Here is a 17,006-nt window from a genome sequence, read left to right as displayed (position 1 = left end):
AATGCATTAATCTTTCTTTTCTCTTGCCAATATTAGGCTTCTATATTGATTTAAACAAATGCTACACCTCCCTGATTAGTCTGTGCACCAAGATAAATCAACAAACCTCCAAAACCTAGTAAAATGGTGGAAAGAATTAATGTTAGCTGAGGCCTTTTGAATAATAGGTTTTCATCACTGTGCATTGCCATAAAAATCTCCATTTTTGAGCAAACAATCTTGATTCCAGAGTGGGCAAGGCTTCCTACCAACTATAATTATATGTAGGCCAACCAATTTGATGTATGTAGGACAACCAAAAGGAAGGTGGGTTGCAGACACTTAATTTGAAGGGTATTATTTTTAGTCCCACTAAGGACTAGTGGCATGAAAACAATTAGGATCTTTTGTCAAGTTAATTAAATTTTAGTAAGTCTAGTAGTCTCAGTGGGTTTAGTACACCAGAGGAAATGCTAATTAAAACTTAAATTCTTCCTGGTATAATAAGGAGCTCTAACTCTGGTAGCAAATGAATGTTTTGCATACTGATAGATATTCGAACACTGATTTTTAACTAGATGAGGGCGAACCCTTAAATGATTCAGATCTGCTGAAGGCTCACTTGAGAACACCAATAAGTGTGTTACATCCTAGAGAAATCCACCTCAGGAACATTAAACAGTCTGGGAATCTTGCCTCGTTCTTAAAGGAAATGATGTCAACTTAGCTGGACCCAAACTAACATAAAGCAATTCCAAAGCCATACAGGTGTAATGTTTAAAAGTATGGGGCAAAAGAGACGAAATAATTCTACCAACTCCTCTTCCCTGTTTGCTTTTTCTGCTCTCTTGCTGAGCATCACAGTTTTCTTGAGGTTATTGGTCTGCAGCAGGTACAAGAACACTGACTGTGCCTTTTTTTGTTCATGCCACTTGATTTTCAATGGTCAGACAATCATTTGATATCTTTTTACACCACCTTTTTCATCATTATCTGCTTGAAAAAAGGGATCTCCAATAGCCTAAAGGTTAAAAAGACATGCAAGGAAGATGGAGATGGGGCTTTTTACAAGAGTCTGTTGTGACAGGATAAAGGGGAATGGATTCCCACTGACAGAGAGTCAGTTTAGGTGGGATATCGGGAAGGAATTGTTCCCTGGGAGGGTGGGCAGGCCCTGGCACAGGGTGCCCAGAGCAGCTGGGGCTGCCCCTGGATCCCTGGCAGTGTCCAAGGCCAGGCTGGACATTGGGGCTTGGAGCAGCCTGGGACAATGGAAGGTGTCCCTGGGCACGGCAGGGGTGGCACTGGACGGGCTTTAAGTGTTCTCTGTGTATTTCCAGGCCATAGAAACCATTCTGGTTTATCATCAAACAGGCAAACAGCACAGACCACAAAGCTCTGTCTTTTTTTTATTTTCTTCCTCCTCTGACTGAGTATTCTACTTGTCCCTGGCAAGGCTCCCAGGTAATCCAGGACTGGGATGAGCAGTGGTTCCTTACTGAGAAGCACCCAGCCTTTATTCCAGCATCCCAGGGGCCTAAGGATAAGAGAAGCAAGATGTGAAAGAGGCAGTGTTGTGCCTAGGGCACAGCAAGGTGCACACTCCTCCTTTTTTCCAGGGAGCAGCCCATGTCCCAGCCAGGCAGATCTGTAATTTACAGATCCCTCTGTCCCAGCTTTGACCCTATCTTTGAGTGGTTGCAAGATGAGCATTACTTGCCCAAATGACTCCAAACTCAGAATATCAGCTGGATTTTGCAGCCAGCTATCCGACAGAGAGATTTCCATCAATTTTCCCAGTCCTTGGAGTGCAACAGAGCAGATCTGCAATGTGATCCTGAGCTCAGTGTGGCAGAGATGGACACACACACCTCAGGAGAGGACTCTGCTCTCCAGCCAGGAGTTCTGTCTCAGCACAGGGATGCACATGCAGATACAGCCCAGCCTTAGTGAGGGTGCAGACAGTGCCGTGTATCCTCCATGGAAGGAGGGAAACACCATAATGCTCTCTGCTTACCTTTTAGAACAGAGATAAAATTTCAAACCAAAGGGTTTTTCCAGTCCAGATTGGTAACTATCATTTTAAAGAAAAATCTTTTGCATGTCTAAATTTGATTAGTAAATTAAAAGGTAAAAAAGAATAAAGCTACAACGAAAGATTGACTATTATTCAGTCATAGAATCACAGAATGGCCTGGCTTGGAGGGACCTTAAAGCCCATCCAGTGCCACCCCTGCCATGGGCAGGGACACCTTCCACTGTCCCAGGCTGCTCCAAGCCCCAATGGCCAACCTGGCCTTGGGCACTGCCAGGGATCCAGGGGCAGCCACAGCTGCTCTGGGCACCCTGTGCCAGGGCCTGCCCACCCTCATGGGGAGGTAATGCTGCATCAGGTGTGAATAAGGAGGGATACACTGGGCTTGCTCCATGTCTTCATTTGTGATGATGGCAATGTCTACTGTGCTTGTCATGGGAAGGATTTCTCTCTCCTGTAATAATATGAGGGAAAAATAAGAGTTGAAATCAATTCTTATTGACTTTAAAGCAGAAATAGATCTGCTAGGGATAGCACTGGGCACTGCAGAAATGAGCTGTGGTGGTTTCCAGCTGTGCAGTCCCCTTAGATCAGACATCAGTACACATCAGGGAGCAGGAATTTCATTTGCAGATATCTTGAAAATAGTGCCTAAAATCGCACCTTCTGAAATGTCCCCCTCATTCCTCCATGGCCATGCAGCCTGCAGAGCTGACTGAGCAGCAGCATGTTCTGTACCCATGGCTCTGACAGACACATCACCCCTGACTCCTAATTGGTGTATACAGAGGAACTACAACACATCCCTTGAAGTTTCCTTAACAAAGTGATTTCATTGGGGTCTGCTCAAAAAAGATGCAGAGCTCAAAAGCAGCCTGCAGAGAACTTTTTTTGGGAGCACTCTCCTGCATCAGACAGATTAAAAGTACAGGGAGAGCTCTTGCTGCCACAGATTCACTTTTGTCTGTTCCCAGGTGCTTCCAGCCAGGAGGAAAACAACAACAGAGCCTGTTGCAGGCACCGAGAAACAATGAACACTAGAGGCTCCTTATCAGTGTGCTGTTCAGCATGAGTTAACGCCGACACACTCACAAAATCTTTGGACCTTGAAAGTTGGAGGCAACTTTCCTTCAGAAATGGAAATATCTTTTAAATCTGTTTGGCAGACTGGCGGTGGATTAGCAAATACATAAGGAAAATGCACAGCAGCTCATATATATCCATCTTCTATTCTGACAAGTGAGGCTTAAATTATTGATAACAGACTTGTAAACATACTCCTGTGTCCTGCAAACCTGACTTACTTTTTGAGGTTTTCTGATGGGTCTGTTATTGAGGCTTTTCTCTTTGGAAGCTGAAGGAAGGCAATGTCTATTTTTGCAATATCAAAGTGTATTATCAGTTAGGTTTATCTGTGATGAATTAGCAGTAGGGAAGGAAAACTTTTTATAAAAGTGAAATTCTGTTCCTGACAGCACACAGTATTTCTGCTTCACAGCCAAAACCCCTGCCCGTACTCTAAAACAAGAATTAACTCAATAAAAAAGAACACAATTTCTATCAAACCTCATTATAATAAGCAAAACCAGCAGCGAACCCAAAGTCTAAATTAGTCAGAAGTAAATTGCAGTGAAAACAACTAATTCCAAAATACAGTGTACCTTTCAGAAAACCATCTACCACACATATCCAGCCCAGGACAGACACATTATTCAAACATATCCAAACAGAGGGGGGGGGGGGAGAATATTTTTGTCCTGCATGCCAAGCTTTGGCAGGACACCACCTTAATTCCTAAGACAAAATAATTCCATTGCAGCTGAAGGAGGGCAGATGTAGGTTTGGATGTTGCCCAGACAGTTTGTGGATTCCCCATCCCTGGCAGTGTCCAAGGCCAGGTTGGATGGGGCTTGGACCACCGTGGGATAGTGGGAGGTGTCCCTGCCTGTGGCAGGGGGTGGAATGAGATGGTCTTTGAGGTCCCTTCTAACCCAAGCCCCTCTATGATTCCATGATCTCTAAAAAACCATAGGTAAGACCAAAGCTTAGCGTCGGCTTGTGGAGAATGGTTAATTTTGGTTGTGCTCCAGGATGTTTATGTACTTCATGAATAGGGAAGGTGCTGCTTGTGTGGCTAATGCTGAACAGAAGTGCAGGTGCCTGGCCCGCCAGGGACACCGTGTGCTGTGGGAATTGTGCCGCTTACCCAGCCAGCTTTACTGAGACACTGCAAAAATGTGCTGTGCAAGAACAGAAATCCCTTCTCTTCCCGTGCCCCAGCCTGTCCTTACGCCCTGAGGAAGCACAAGGGGTGGAAAGCACCTGAGCAGGGCAAATGCTCATCCCAGCCAGCCCTGTGCCATGTGCCCTGCTGAGCCACGGCCCACGGCCAGCCCTGAGCTCACAGCAGGCACAGGGGGACATGGCACTGAGGGCTGTGTCCCTGACAGAGCCCAGCACAGCCTGCACACCACGTGGCGCCCAGAAACATTCCATTTTCCTGCAAGTCATACAAATAATATGGCACTGGCTGGTGCAAAGACGATTTTGATAGAAACTGTTCCTTGGCAGGCCCCTGTGTGTCCTGTGTCTGTTCAACTTCTAATATTTTCTGAGAGGTGGAGCCTTGTTTCTTTGTTGGAATTGTCATGCCAGGATATAAACCTAAAAGGGTTGTTTATATGCTGAATGACAATATTTTTGTTTCTCTGTTGCTGCCAAGGTATCCACAATATAATACTTAATATTATATTTCTCTACATATATAAATATATAACATACATTAACATTAATATTAATAATATTAATAATTACATGTTTGTTTATATAATATATTGATATTATTAATATAGCAATATATCATTAACATATCTATATGTAATATATAATGCATAATATATAATATATAATATATACTATATAATATTATATATTTAATATTTAATATTTAACATTAATATATATCAATGCATATCTCAACATAATACATCAATATTAATTATAAATTATATATAAAAATATATCTAAAGTAAAAACATAAACACTTAATTGTACTTATTTTATACTACATATACATAATGTTAAGTATTCATTTCGGACTCCAAGTCTGATTTTATGCCCTCCAGATCTCTCCTCCCTCATTCTATATTTTCCAATTTATAATATGATTTTAAACACTGATGATGGCTATGCTGTTCCTCAGGTAAATGCAGACCAAGAGGAAGGTCTGTCCTTCAACTGTTTAAAATGAAGCCATGGAGTAAAGAAAGCAACTTTGATGGCTCAATCTTGTCTTATATTCCAGCATCTACAACTTTATGGCAAAGAATGGTGTGAACCTTGAAACTTCAGCAACAAACCACAAGTTCCCAGTTTGCTCTCCTGTCTTTTGAAAAATTCCTTGAGTACGAAACCTGATGGAGTGACATCAGATCCCTTCAAACTACAGCTGCTGAAGTTTCTGAAGGTGTGTGTTGTTCTTGTAACAGTTGTGTTGTTTTGCCTTTGCTGGGATTTATATATTCGGAATCCAGATCAGAGCAGCACCACCACTGGACAGTGTCGGAAGGGGCAGGGACTGGTGTGTTCCCAGCAAGTTCCTCTACTGTCTTTTGGTACCAGATGCTCACTTGGAATGGAGTTCTAATGCCCAGGGCCATGACCTTGTGATTTTACTCTTTTAGGACAGGAGACGTGCTGCTGTCTTGTCATTTGGTTGAGAACAAGATTTTCATTCTTCCTGACAGGTACAAAAAGCTATTTGTGTGTGTGTGCAGCTGGCAGTTATGTAATTTTCAAGCTGGACACTCCCTCTTGCCCTACTATTTCTTCCAATATCCGTGTCACACCCTCAGATTCACAAAGGTCACTTTAACACCTCATTATTCCCCATTAGTGCAGCCCCCACCAATTCAGTGGGGAAATCCAGCCAGGGGTGTCTTACTACTCTGACAAGCCTTTTCTTCTTTCTTCCTTTAAGTCTCCCTACCTAGATAGGAATCAAGAGCTCATTTTCTTATAAAAGTGATTCATAACAGCAGCAAGACGAAGAGAGCCGTGCTGATGACTGATCATCTTAATATATTGAGTGTCTGCAAGGATCCTGAGCTGTCTAATGCACTTAGCCATAATCAGGAGATAACTGCTGTGCTTAAGTACTTTAATTTACCTTGGACTACATTTCATGTGTCATTCTAGCTCCCTGATATCATTGCTTTTACCAAAAGAAATTTCAATAATAAATCAACACGAGCACATCTATAAATTCAGCCGAAGAGAGAGATTAGAGAACCTTGGTATCAGTTCAGTTTTCCAGTCCTATTCAGCTCCCTGTTGCCTACCAGGATAGGGGAGGGATATAGAGAATGGGTTCATTAAGAATCTGTGATGATGTGTTTAAATAGTGCTGTTTTTCTGAAGGAACTGTCCAACAGTGGAATGCAGCCAGTGATAATTTGTTAAAGCTGTTCGAGGGTTTGAGAGCAGCAATCATTTATCTGAGTGAGGATTGCAAACTGCATTTTTATCCTTCTGCAGGCTCCTAATGGCGTGGAAATTGAAAGTATCGTTTTTGCTCCAGCAAATGTATGTAATAGCATTAATGATCACCTTCATTGCCTTGTTACATCTGCTCCTACCAGTGTTCAACCAATACCTCCTGGCCAAGAACCAGTGATTCCAGGGAAAAGTAGATTTGCTCAGATGTCTTCACTCTCAGAAGACATGGGAGGCATATTTTGGTTATATTTAGAAAATAGTCAATAAATGAAACCTGCATTTGCATCTGCTAAAGTCTTAGCAAGATGGTGCATGAAAATATTTGCATGTTAACACCAAGAGAATGTTCATGGCTGAGAGGATGTTTGCAGAGATGGATGCTGCCAGATGCAAGGGAACTGGATGTTAAAGGAATGTGATTCCCCAGTTAATGAAAGCAGCTATATTTTATAAAGTCTCAGAGCACAGCAGAAATCACCAACTCAAAAGTGTCTTAAGGGAATATGTTTGGAAAACAAAAATTAAAAAAAAATATATAAAAGCTTTAAAATAATTTTTTATATTATTGAAGTTAAAATGACACACATTATCTTTTCAGATACACATAGATAATTCTCTTTTTATATACACATGGATAAAACCTTCATCTATATTTATCTGCTGGTTATGCAAGTGACTTCTTGTAAATTAGGCAGCCAAGCAATCATGTCATTAGGTAATATATGCATTTTGAAACGCTAGCTAAATACGTATTTTTAGTGATTTGAATGAGAAAAAGTTGTGTGACATTTCTGTGAGGAGTGGGAGATGGAGTTGTGGTCTCTGGATGGAAACTGTTATTATCTGTGTTAGCAACGAGAGATGTGGCATTTGGGCCAGAAATGGAAAACTCTGCTCCTTCCACGGCTGGATTTTCATATGCCACTAACACATTGCTGCAGGAGCTAAAATTTAGCTTTATCAGACATCATAAACCCTGCTCTCATAATTCCTGCATCTGTGATATCCCATCTATTTTTGTGGAATCTTAACTGGGTGCACTGAAAGGCCAAGGAATTTCCACCTCTAAGTGAGATATGGATCCCTGTGTGATGAAAGGGAAAAACAGCCCAGTGAGAAAAATCCCAGGCTGAGGAAGGTGAAATCAAAACCTCATTCTCTTCGGAATTAGATGAATTGATGAGATTATATTTGCAAAGGTAAATACTGGGGCTAGGACCTGTTCCTTGATCTTCCAGAAGAATATGATGAGTAGGTGTTGATTACCATTCTACACGCTCTCTTCTGCTTGTCAGAGTGTGGTAAGTAAAATGTTAACATTTGGTTCCCACTTACATTTTACTGTCTGCCCAGTTTCTCTGTTATTCTCTCTTCTCTGATATTTTTTGAACTGCTATATTTTTAAAAAAAGAGATGTATAGTTTTCCTCTTGCTGGACAGCAGCTTAGATCAAGGTCAATATTTATTTCAACATCATTTAATCTTATGGAATTAAATGGAGCTGTACTGATAATTTCTTTCTGCTGTAAATACTTCAACCGTCAGAATGAAAACGCCTCCTTTAGTTCATAGATAGTCAATTTTTGTCACCAAAAAATGGACCCAATAATGTATTATATGGATAATGTGGCTTACATCTCAATAAGCGACAAACCTCAGCTTCACAGTTTGGACCTGTTGCCAATTATCAGGCAAGAAACAGGAAAAAACCTGTTTTCCCCAGAAATGGTACTTTACCAATGTAAGAATAAACACACGCACTTGTGCAGCACTAGCTACTGTTTTTAATTACTCAAATGAAGATAAAATATTTAATTGCAAAGTTTGTTACAGATTTTTGCCATCTTTTAGCAAACTTCATTTCCAAACATTTATACTTAGTGAAATGCAGGAACAAAATAATAAAATAGAATCAAATGCAAAATAGATTTAAGGTCCAGCTGGCTTTTTGATGTACAAAATTATTTTACCTTATAAATTCTTTGATTTTTATGTTGCCTAGAAAGAACAAAGAAAGCCAGGATTCACAGTGAAAATTAGTTTTACTCAAGGAGAGAATGATTTCAACAGAATTGGAAGCAGAAAATATTTCAGACAATATAATTGGCATCCCTGCCCATGGCAGAAGGGTTGGAGGCAGATGATCTTTAATGTCCCTTCCAACCCAAGTAATTCCCTAATTCTATGCTATAAATATTTCAATAGTAGAGTTTTAAAGGTAAATCCACCTAATGACGTGTGCTTGAATTTTTTGAATCATTCACTCACTGATTTAAATAAAAATGAAGCATTTAAAGGAGCATCAGATGCACAGGATTTGGTTCACAAAATGATTTGTGTGCCACCAAAGCACAGCAGGATCCAGTCACATCTTAGGTGTAGCTGGCAGTAAAGGCATCCCTGATGGGATATTCTGCTCCTCCCTGCCTTGTCTCCATCCTGCAGTCAAGAGTCCTCTCCAACATCCACCTGTGGGAATAAAATCATGTTGATGATAAAAAGGAACATTAAGCCACCCCACACAAAGGCAAAAATAATAAAAAGAGGGCATTATAGTTGTAGGGATAAAGTGTACAAGGGAAGGGGAGGGACACAGAGCTGAGAGAAACAAAACAGGGAAGGAAGGGAAAAAACCTCCTTTCAGCCTGGATTGTCTCCTGCTTCCCCTTCAGGCACCCAGGAGTGTGAGTGTGGCCTTCCCCCCACACTGGCACAGAGCCCTGGCCACGCTCAGCATCACAGGCAGGTGACAGTGCCCAGAGTCATCTGAGCTGGCTCCAGTGGCTCTGTGAGTGTGGCTGCTCTATCCCAGGGCCAAACACCTGCAAAATCACCCCACAGTGAGCGGCTGGGCCAAGGGATGGCTGGAATTCAGCTCCCAGCTCACGGTTCTTGTGGGATGTGACCCCCGGCACTCACTCAGGCCAGCTGTGGTGCAGCATCCTGGGCAGTGCAGGTAGGAGCTGAATGTGGGACTGTGCCATTCCCACAGTTCTTCTGTTTGCTGGTGGGTGCCCTAAGGCAGCTCCCATTTTTAGGGAGATCTAGGAGAGGCTTTTCTGAAAAGGGTTGGAGTGGAGTCAAAATGAATAATAGCCCGTGCAGCCTCCGAGCACTGCTGGAGCCGCTAAGTATTAACAAACAGAATTAACATTTACAGGTTAAAGATCTGTTTGCTTGGTGGTTATTTTTCAGCATTAAACATAATTTATGGCTGGCTGATTTATGGGCATGGAGTCATTTAAGATATTAAACAGCACCAAGTAGCTGCTTCATCGCTGCTGAGCAGCTCCAAGTCTTGGGCTCAGCTCCCTGTGCCATCCCTCTGAAACAAAGACACCATTAATAAACTGCTCTGCACAGAACCAGCAAGGCCTGAGCATTGCAGCCTCATTGCAGGGGTAATAGACTTAATAATGAACAAATGACACTGGAATAGTTTGAGGCTATTATTTTTAGGAATGTATGTGCCTCGCTGGAGCTCTGTATGTGGTAAGCCTGGCTCAAGGAAAACATTCCATGGTTATTCACATCACAGTCTGCTCTGTGCTAGTTTTCTGTAAAGAGATCCAGACAAAAGCTTCCAAAGGACGAGGTGCCAAGGTCAGAGCCAGTTATTACTTAAGAAAATATTGTTGGAATCAATGAGAAGTGGTGTGGGAGTGGAAGGAGGAACTGTGGCTGCAGTCTCTCAGGATTTCACTTCACATCTGTCTCTACAAGAAAGACACAACTCACACTATTAGCTCTTTGTGGGTTACTTGAATGGAATGGTTTGGAGGGGGCAGGGGGAGAGAAGAATGTTTATATCAGGTTTTCTTATAGACCTAAAATTTTGGCAGGCAGTATAGAAAACTTTGAAATTGCCAAATATTTCAGGGGAACTTGGGGTAAGTACTGAGCGAACTTTAAACCACCTCCTGGGATCTGCATAAGGACTTAGTGTAGCTATTTGAAACCAAACTAAATATAGAGATTTTGCATAGTTCCAACCCCAAGTCAGACTGTGCTGGCAGTTCAAGCTGGGTTCTCCTTTGGGCTCTCAGTTTTGTTTGAATTTGAAACTCTGAGCAAAACTCAGGAGATGCAAACATATGCAGACAGTTTCCCCCCTGAAGTGCTAACTGACTTGTGAACCAAAACCCAGTTGAACTCCAGTCTATTTAAAATCCATCAGGAAAACACTTGGCTAAGGACAACTTTTTATTCCCTTACACACAGAAAAGGGAGATAAAATGGTAGCACAACACCAACCACACAAAAGCATTTTTAGAGAATGAGAGAGTCTCCATCCTCCATACAATACAATTTTGATAGAGGGTGTCACATCATCTCCCTGAACATCTCTACTCTTCTGGAAGGGTTTGGATATGGATAGCAATGGGTCTTCCACAATCCTAATGAGATAATTTGCATCTACCAGAGTATTGTAGAATGGCTAGAGACAAACTAAATTTAACAAATTCACATCATCTAAGCTGTGATATCACCTGTGGACTCAGAACATTTCCAGAACCACTGCACTGTCCACCTCCCTTCCTTTTCCTTCTCCAAGATAACAAATTTTAGAAGAAATTTTGGGTGAGGGCCTGCTGACCACCTTCCTCCTGCACTGGATTGCCAGACCCATGACTTCCACAGCAATACCTCAGTAATAAGCACAGACAAAAATGTTGTAATTCTGCCAAAGCTCTCATTAGAAAACAAAAAATAATGTTTATGGAGAAAGCTGTTCACAGGAAACTGGAAAGAAAACACTTGAAATTAGGACGGGTTCATGGCATGGCAGTTCCACACAGCCTGGTGTGTCAGGAGGCACTGGCCAGTGCATGCAGGAGGTGACGAGGGTGAGCACTTGGGCAGCACAGCACTCATCTGTGCAAGATGGGCTCCCACTGGGATGAGGGGAAGGACAGAAGAGCCTGGCTCTCATTAAAGAGGACATCTGGCCAGTGACTGTTCAGTTCAGGCAGGTTAACAGCTGGGTGTGCAGTGTGATTAACCATTTACAGGTGTGCTTGTATAGAGCATTCTCCTGTTAGCTCTGAGTCCTGGGGCCTTTGCTCTGTCCCTGTGGTCCTCCTGGTCCCATGAGGCAGCAGCTCTTGTAACAAAGGCTGCAAATCCCCCAAAGTACTCAGATGCACTAAACAGCTGAAAAAAGTTCATGTTGTGATGTAAAGAGCTGCAGCTACAGAAAGAGGCAATTTTCAGAGTCACCCAAAAGCAAAGAAAGGCCAGAGGGAAAAGAGGGATAAAACAGCTGGGATGAACTCACTGAAGAAAAGTGATGTTGGGTCTGCAGAGGGAAGCAGCAGAGCAGGGCCCATGTCAAGAGCTGGGACAGGGATGGCCAGTGTGGGACTCCTGAAAAATAATTGCAGAATAACAGAAAGGTTTGAGCCCAGCTTTAAGGTTCCTGCATTCGTGTCGCTCTTTAGCAATTCAGCAATCACACCATGGAGAGCACCTTGTCCTCCACCACCATGTAAGATTCCATTCTCAGATGGAATCTGTCTTCAGGGCCACAGTGTGAGCCACACTTCTGACGAAGGGTCTTCAACCTTAAGAACTGTTACAAAGTGAAATTCATTCCCACCATAATTAGCATGCCTGTGTTAACAGATGGGCAGCTGAGATTGTGAGAGTCTTGTTTGTTCAAGGTCACACAGGAAATCTACAGCAGAACCCTGATAGGAACACAAGTCTCCAGAGCCCAAACCTAATGCTTGAAGCACAAAGCTTCCCTCAAACAGCCCAGCTGGCAGCTCACTGGTGGAGTGCAGCAGGTAAGGGCTGACATTCCAAGTCCTTTCAATTGATGTTATTAGCACAGAGCAGCAAAGACATGTGTGGTGGAGTATTGGCAGCCAAAGGGATAAGTGATGATTGTAAGGGAAAGTGTTTCTGGCCATCTGTTTGCAAATAATCCAAATTATTACTTTTAGGAGTGCTGGTTCTGCCTTAGCCGTATTTATGGGGTAGGGCAGCTCTTCTCCAGCAGTGGGTGGCTGAGAAAAAACACTTCCTTCTGGAAAAAAACCAGAAAAACTTTATATAGTTCTAGTTCATCCTTCTGATACAGTACCAGACCTTTACATCCACAAGTTTCTTATTAAATAGAACCATACAATCTGGATAACAAAAAATATCACGGTGCATTAGGAGAGCAAAGGTGCAGAGACACACACAGATCTGAGCATGTGAAGCTTTTGCTTTCTAAGGTTTAAATCTCTTCTGCTGTAATTACTGCAGAAGAAAAACAGCTTTCATAAAGCAGTGTCCCTTTCCCTGCACGTGCAAGGTACCTGCTCTGCTTTCCTCTCTCTGACACTCACACAATTTAATTCCTACCAACCCAAGGTGCTTGAGTGTCCAAGCAGCGACAGGAACGAGCCCTGTCTCCTCATGTGCTCTGGAAAACAACGAGAGCTGCAGGACAACACAGACCAGAGCAAGGAGGGATTGCTGCTCAGGAGATTCGAGCCATGAAATCTCTATTTCCAGGCACACGGAGCATCCCTCTCTCTGGCAGCAATAAAAGGCAAAGAGAAGGCAGCTCCCCTCCACCCAGAGGAGCAGGTCAGGGCTGAGGACAGCCTGAGGCTCAGCACCAAAGCTGAGGAAGAAGGGATGTCCCTTTGCCACTGAGCTTTGGTAGGAACTTGCTGTAACACAAAACTCAAAGTCTAACTTTTCCTTTGGCTCTCACAGGTGTCCTCCATGGAACATTCCCTCCCCAAACCATGCAAACATTGCCCTCCACCACACTAAGGTACCTTCTACATATGAAAAAGCCTATGAAGTGAGTGGCAGAACAAGTTCTACATTCTGATTTATTGTCTGCTTTGCCTCAAACCCACAGGACTATATATTAAGGGGGGAAAAAACCCCCATGCTGTCTCTGTATTTATAACCTTGTCATTTAAACACTTGGCAGCCTTTCAGCTGCTCCATATGGTCACTGTATTAAGCTTTACCATAAAAGGAACTAAGCAGCAAAGTCGAAAGAAAGCTGATATTGTATGGCTTAAAAGTCTGGCAGTAAAAATAATAATCAAGGCAAGTTCTCAATAACGGCCATTTGTGGTACCTCAGGAACTTCAAAGGCCTTGTAATGAAACACTGTCATCCTTAAACACTTCTGCCAGGCTGTCTTCAGACAAGAGGGCTTGGAATACACACTTCAAAGCTGCTGGTAACCTTGTGCCTCAAAGAAATAGGATTTTTTTTTTCAGTAGGTGGCATCAGAAGGAGAGAAAATTAGAATTTAGAAATTGGGAAAATTCTACGCCATTGAGGGGGTAGGATAAAATAGCAAAGAAATAAAATCCTCTGGAAGAAAGTTTGGAAATGGGTGGTAATGGGTCTTTCACAATCCTAATATGATAATTTATACTTATCAGAGTATTACAATATGAAGACAAACTAAATGTAACAAATTCCCATCATAAGTGCATGGTTAAGTGTATTTCTGTACACACTTGTGGTTGATATGTCAGCACCTGCCTGCAGATGAGAGACCTCCTCCCCCAAACTGCCCTTTTTTGGCAGAATTCAGAGGAAATGCCCTGCTAAGGTAAATAACAAGAGAAACCCAAACTGCTCAGTGTGGAGCTCAATCTCCCATCCCTAAACTTGTATCAGCTTTGCAGGTTTAGAACTTTATGGTTGTTGTTAAGGAGTTGGATATTTATGTTTGTTCTTTGAGATAAAAAATATTTATCACCAGCTAATTCTAATTTTTTAATTTTTTTTTTCATCACGGGGTTTTCTTTTGAAATACACCCCAGCTGTGGATCAGAGGCAGCTGAAAGAACTCCCACAGCAGCATCTCCTCACAGCCCCGTGGCACTTCCCAGGAGCTGGGGCCCTCATCTGTGGAGAACAAATCAGAATTGACTCCCCTGTGAACCTTCCCACTTTCATATTGGAATCAAAAATGCCTCACACCACACTTGCTATTTTTAAACATCATCTGTGACTATTTGCAATGTAAATAATCTTTAGTAAAAAAAAAAAAAAAAATTGCTTATCCTGTGCAATAATCCATTGCTTCCTTTGTAGAAACTGGGCATGGATATGATCCTGACACTGCACATGTGGAAAATAAATAGAGTTTTGTACAGTATTTTCATTTGGGAGTGGAGAGAGAGGAGACATAATTAATTAATAAAATGAAAATCCAAAATCATTTTGAACTCAGTATTCTTTCCTAGTTGTTAACTCCCCAGAATGTTTCCTGTTATTTTCTTACCCACAGTGCAAGTGAGGAGCTGAAATATTGAATTGCCCTGCTGTGTTGGACCAGAGCTATCCAAACCCTGACATTTAATATTCCCAAATTCTATATATACATATTCTGGTCATATTTGGACAATCTCACCAGGAAACAGAGGCAATCAACCCCCACCCACTGTCAGAGGAGAATTCCCATTTTGCATTAATACCAATACAATTCTGAAGATTGATATCTGTAACAATAAAGCTCCTGGTGTTCTGCATGTAAGAGATCCGTACAAGACAAGCAGCTCTCCCATGACTCCAGCAAATTCCAGTTGCTTTGCTAACTACTGCCCTGGACTGCTTTTGAATGTTAATTTTCTCGTGTGAAACATCTAATTATCCTTCAGGATAATCTCTGCTACTCTTTTGGATCACTCTGGGGCTTGTTAAGTGGAGTGATCTTTTCTGAGAATCTTCTGAGTTATTAAATGACTTATATGCACTAAAAGAAATTCCCAGTGGAATTCCTCTGGTCTCTGTTAATCAAAGAATCCATAATTCTGTTGACATTTTCACATCTTTTTTTCAGTGTGATTATGGGATGTTATTGAATGACCAAACTGGTTTTGATTAGAAAATCATCACCATCATCTCCTGCTCATGAAATGGGTCTGGAAAAACCAACCTGTGCCATTCCCTAGTAAGGAATCCTCAGGTAATTATCACTCCAAGACTTTATTGTGGGATGGGTTACAGAATCATGGAACGGGCAGGGTTGGAAAGGGAGCTCCAAAAATCCTCTTGTCCCAAGCCCTGCCCTGGGCAGGGACAGCTGCCACCAGCCCAGGTTGTTCAGTGCATCCCCTCTGAGCACAGCCTGTGAGCAGATATTGGTACCTGTGGCCGTGATTCATCTCTTCAAAGGAAACACCTAAAAATTAAATCCAATCAATCCAAACTTAAATTGTGGGAGCAGCAGAGAAAGCAGAACTGACAGATTGGAAACCTTATTAGTACTTATGCATGATTCATTTGTCTTTGGCACGCTAAAACACTTTGGAGTAAATTGTTGTTTTAAATACTTGTATATTCTGAAATTCAAAGTAACTTGTCAATGAAACATGAAATTTGTCAGTACTCTCATTACCTTTGTGCTCCAAAAATTCATAAATAAATAAATACACCTCCTCGATGTTGAATGTTTATCAGTCTTGCTTTTTTTTGACAATGATGTGATAGTACACTAGTAATGAAAGGTGGAAAATAATCAGAATCTGAGAAAAAATGTTTAATTCATGAGTCAAACATGCAAAACATTTTCAGTAATTAATAGAAATTCAATGTCTTATCAGATTATCGTTGTGAGTTGCTGTCTTTCTCAGCTGGATCCAGGAAATATTTAAAAGACATAATATACAAAATAATTCATGAGCCTGCACTTTTTCTGAAGGCATGAGGATGCAGCTGTACTTTCAAACTTGTGCCATTTTTTGGTGGAATTAATCTGCTTTCCAAAAGTTGCTGGTTTTTACGCCAATGCCCTATTGTTCACTTAAATAAATAATCCTGAGCTGCCTTGGGACAAAGGGATGATGTCCATCCCTTTGTTTAGCTTGGATGTGGGCACACTTGTATTCCATTTATAAAACCCCAAAATGCATCCAGCTTCTGCCTCACTTTTATTAGATGACCTTTGGCTTGTGGGCAATCCCTGGTTGATGTATTTTCCAAAACTGAGTAGGAATTCAGCTGTTGGTATGAAAGAATAAAGCACTGAAAAGTTTTCATTGTGCTCTTAGCACTGAACTTACTGCTATGAATTCAGTTTAGAGGGCACAATTTGGGCCATGTGAGGAACTCTAAATGAGATATGACATTTATTACTGAAGCAGGATGCAAAGTGTGATTTCCTTTCCCAAACATCATCTTAAAACATCAGAGAAGTGGCATCTGCATACAGGCATTCATATCTCCCAAACATCAGAAGTAAACTTTATAATAACCTCTCAAATTGAACCAGCCAGGCTGAGAAAACACTCGGAAATGCACGAAATTTTACTGCATCTGCTCATGTGAATGTTTTTTTGAGATGGGAGAACTCAAGCTAATTAGACAAGCTGATTATTGCCACCAAGGTGGAATTACTGGCATAAAAGCTGTATTTTAATATACATAATACTTAAAAACCAGTGCTGTCGCATAATGACATGCAGATGTAGAAGTGACACGTGCATGTGCCATGTCTGGGGAGTTTCCCTGTTCATGTTTG

At 41.7% G+C, this 17,006-nt stretch overlaps 1 long non-coding RNA gene across 1 annotated transcript; it reads left to right on the top strand.

Moving 5' to 3' along the window:
• The first annotated feature begins 7,329 nt into the window (after positions 1-7,329).
• Positions 7,330-15,936, top strand: LOC121664367. The gene is made up of 2 exons (XR_006015987.1): positions 7,330-7,812; positions 14,305-15,936. It is a non-coding gene; the product is annotated as an uncharacterized LOC121664367 (long non-coding RNA).
• The last annotated feature ends 1,070 nt before the right edge of the window (positions 15,937-17,006 follow it).

The sequence above is a fragment of the Corvus kubaryi genome, unplaced genomic scaffold, assembly GCF_017639235.1.
Source record: "Corvus kubaryi isolate FWS band 111438036 unplaced genomic scaffold, C.kubaryi_AGA036_p1.0 37300, whole genome shotgun sequence".
Classification (NCBI taxonomy): domain Eukaryota; kingdom Metazoa; phylum Chordata; class Aves; order Passeriformes; family Corvidae; genus Corvus; species Corvus kubaryi.
Note: the sequence above shows the minus strand (reverse complement) of the source record. Positions and strands in the feature narration are given on the sequence as shown.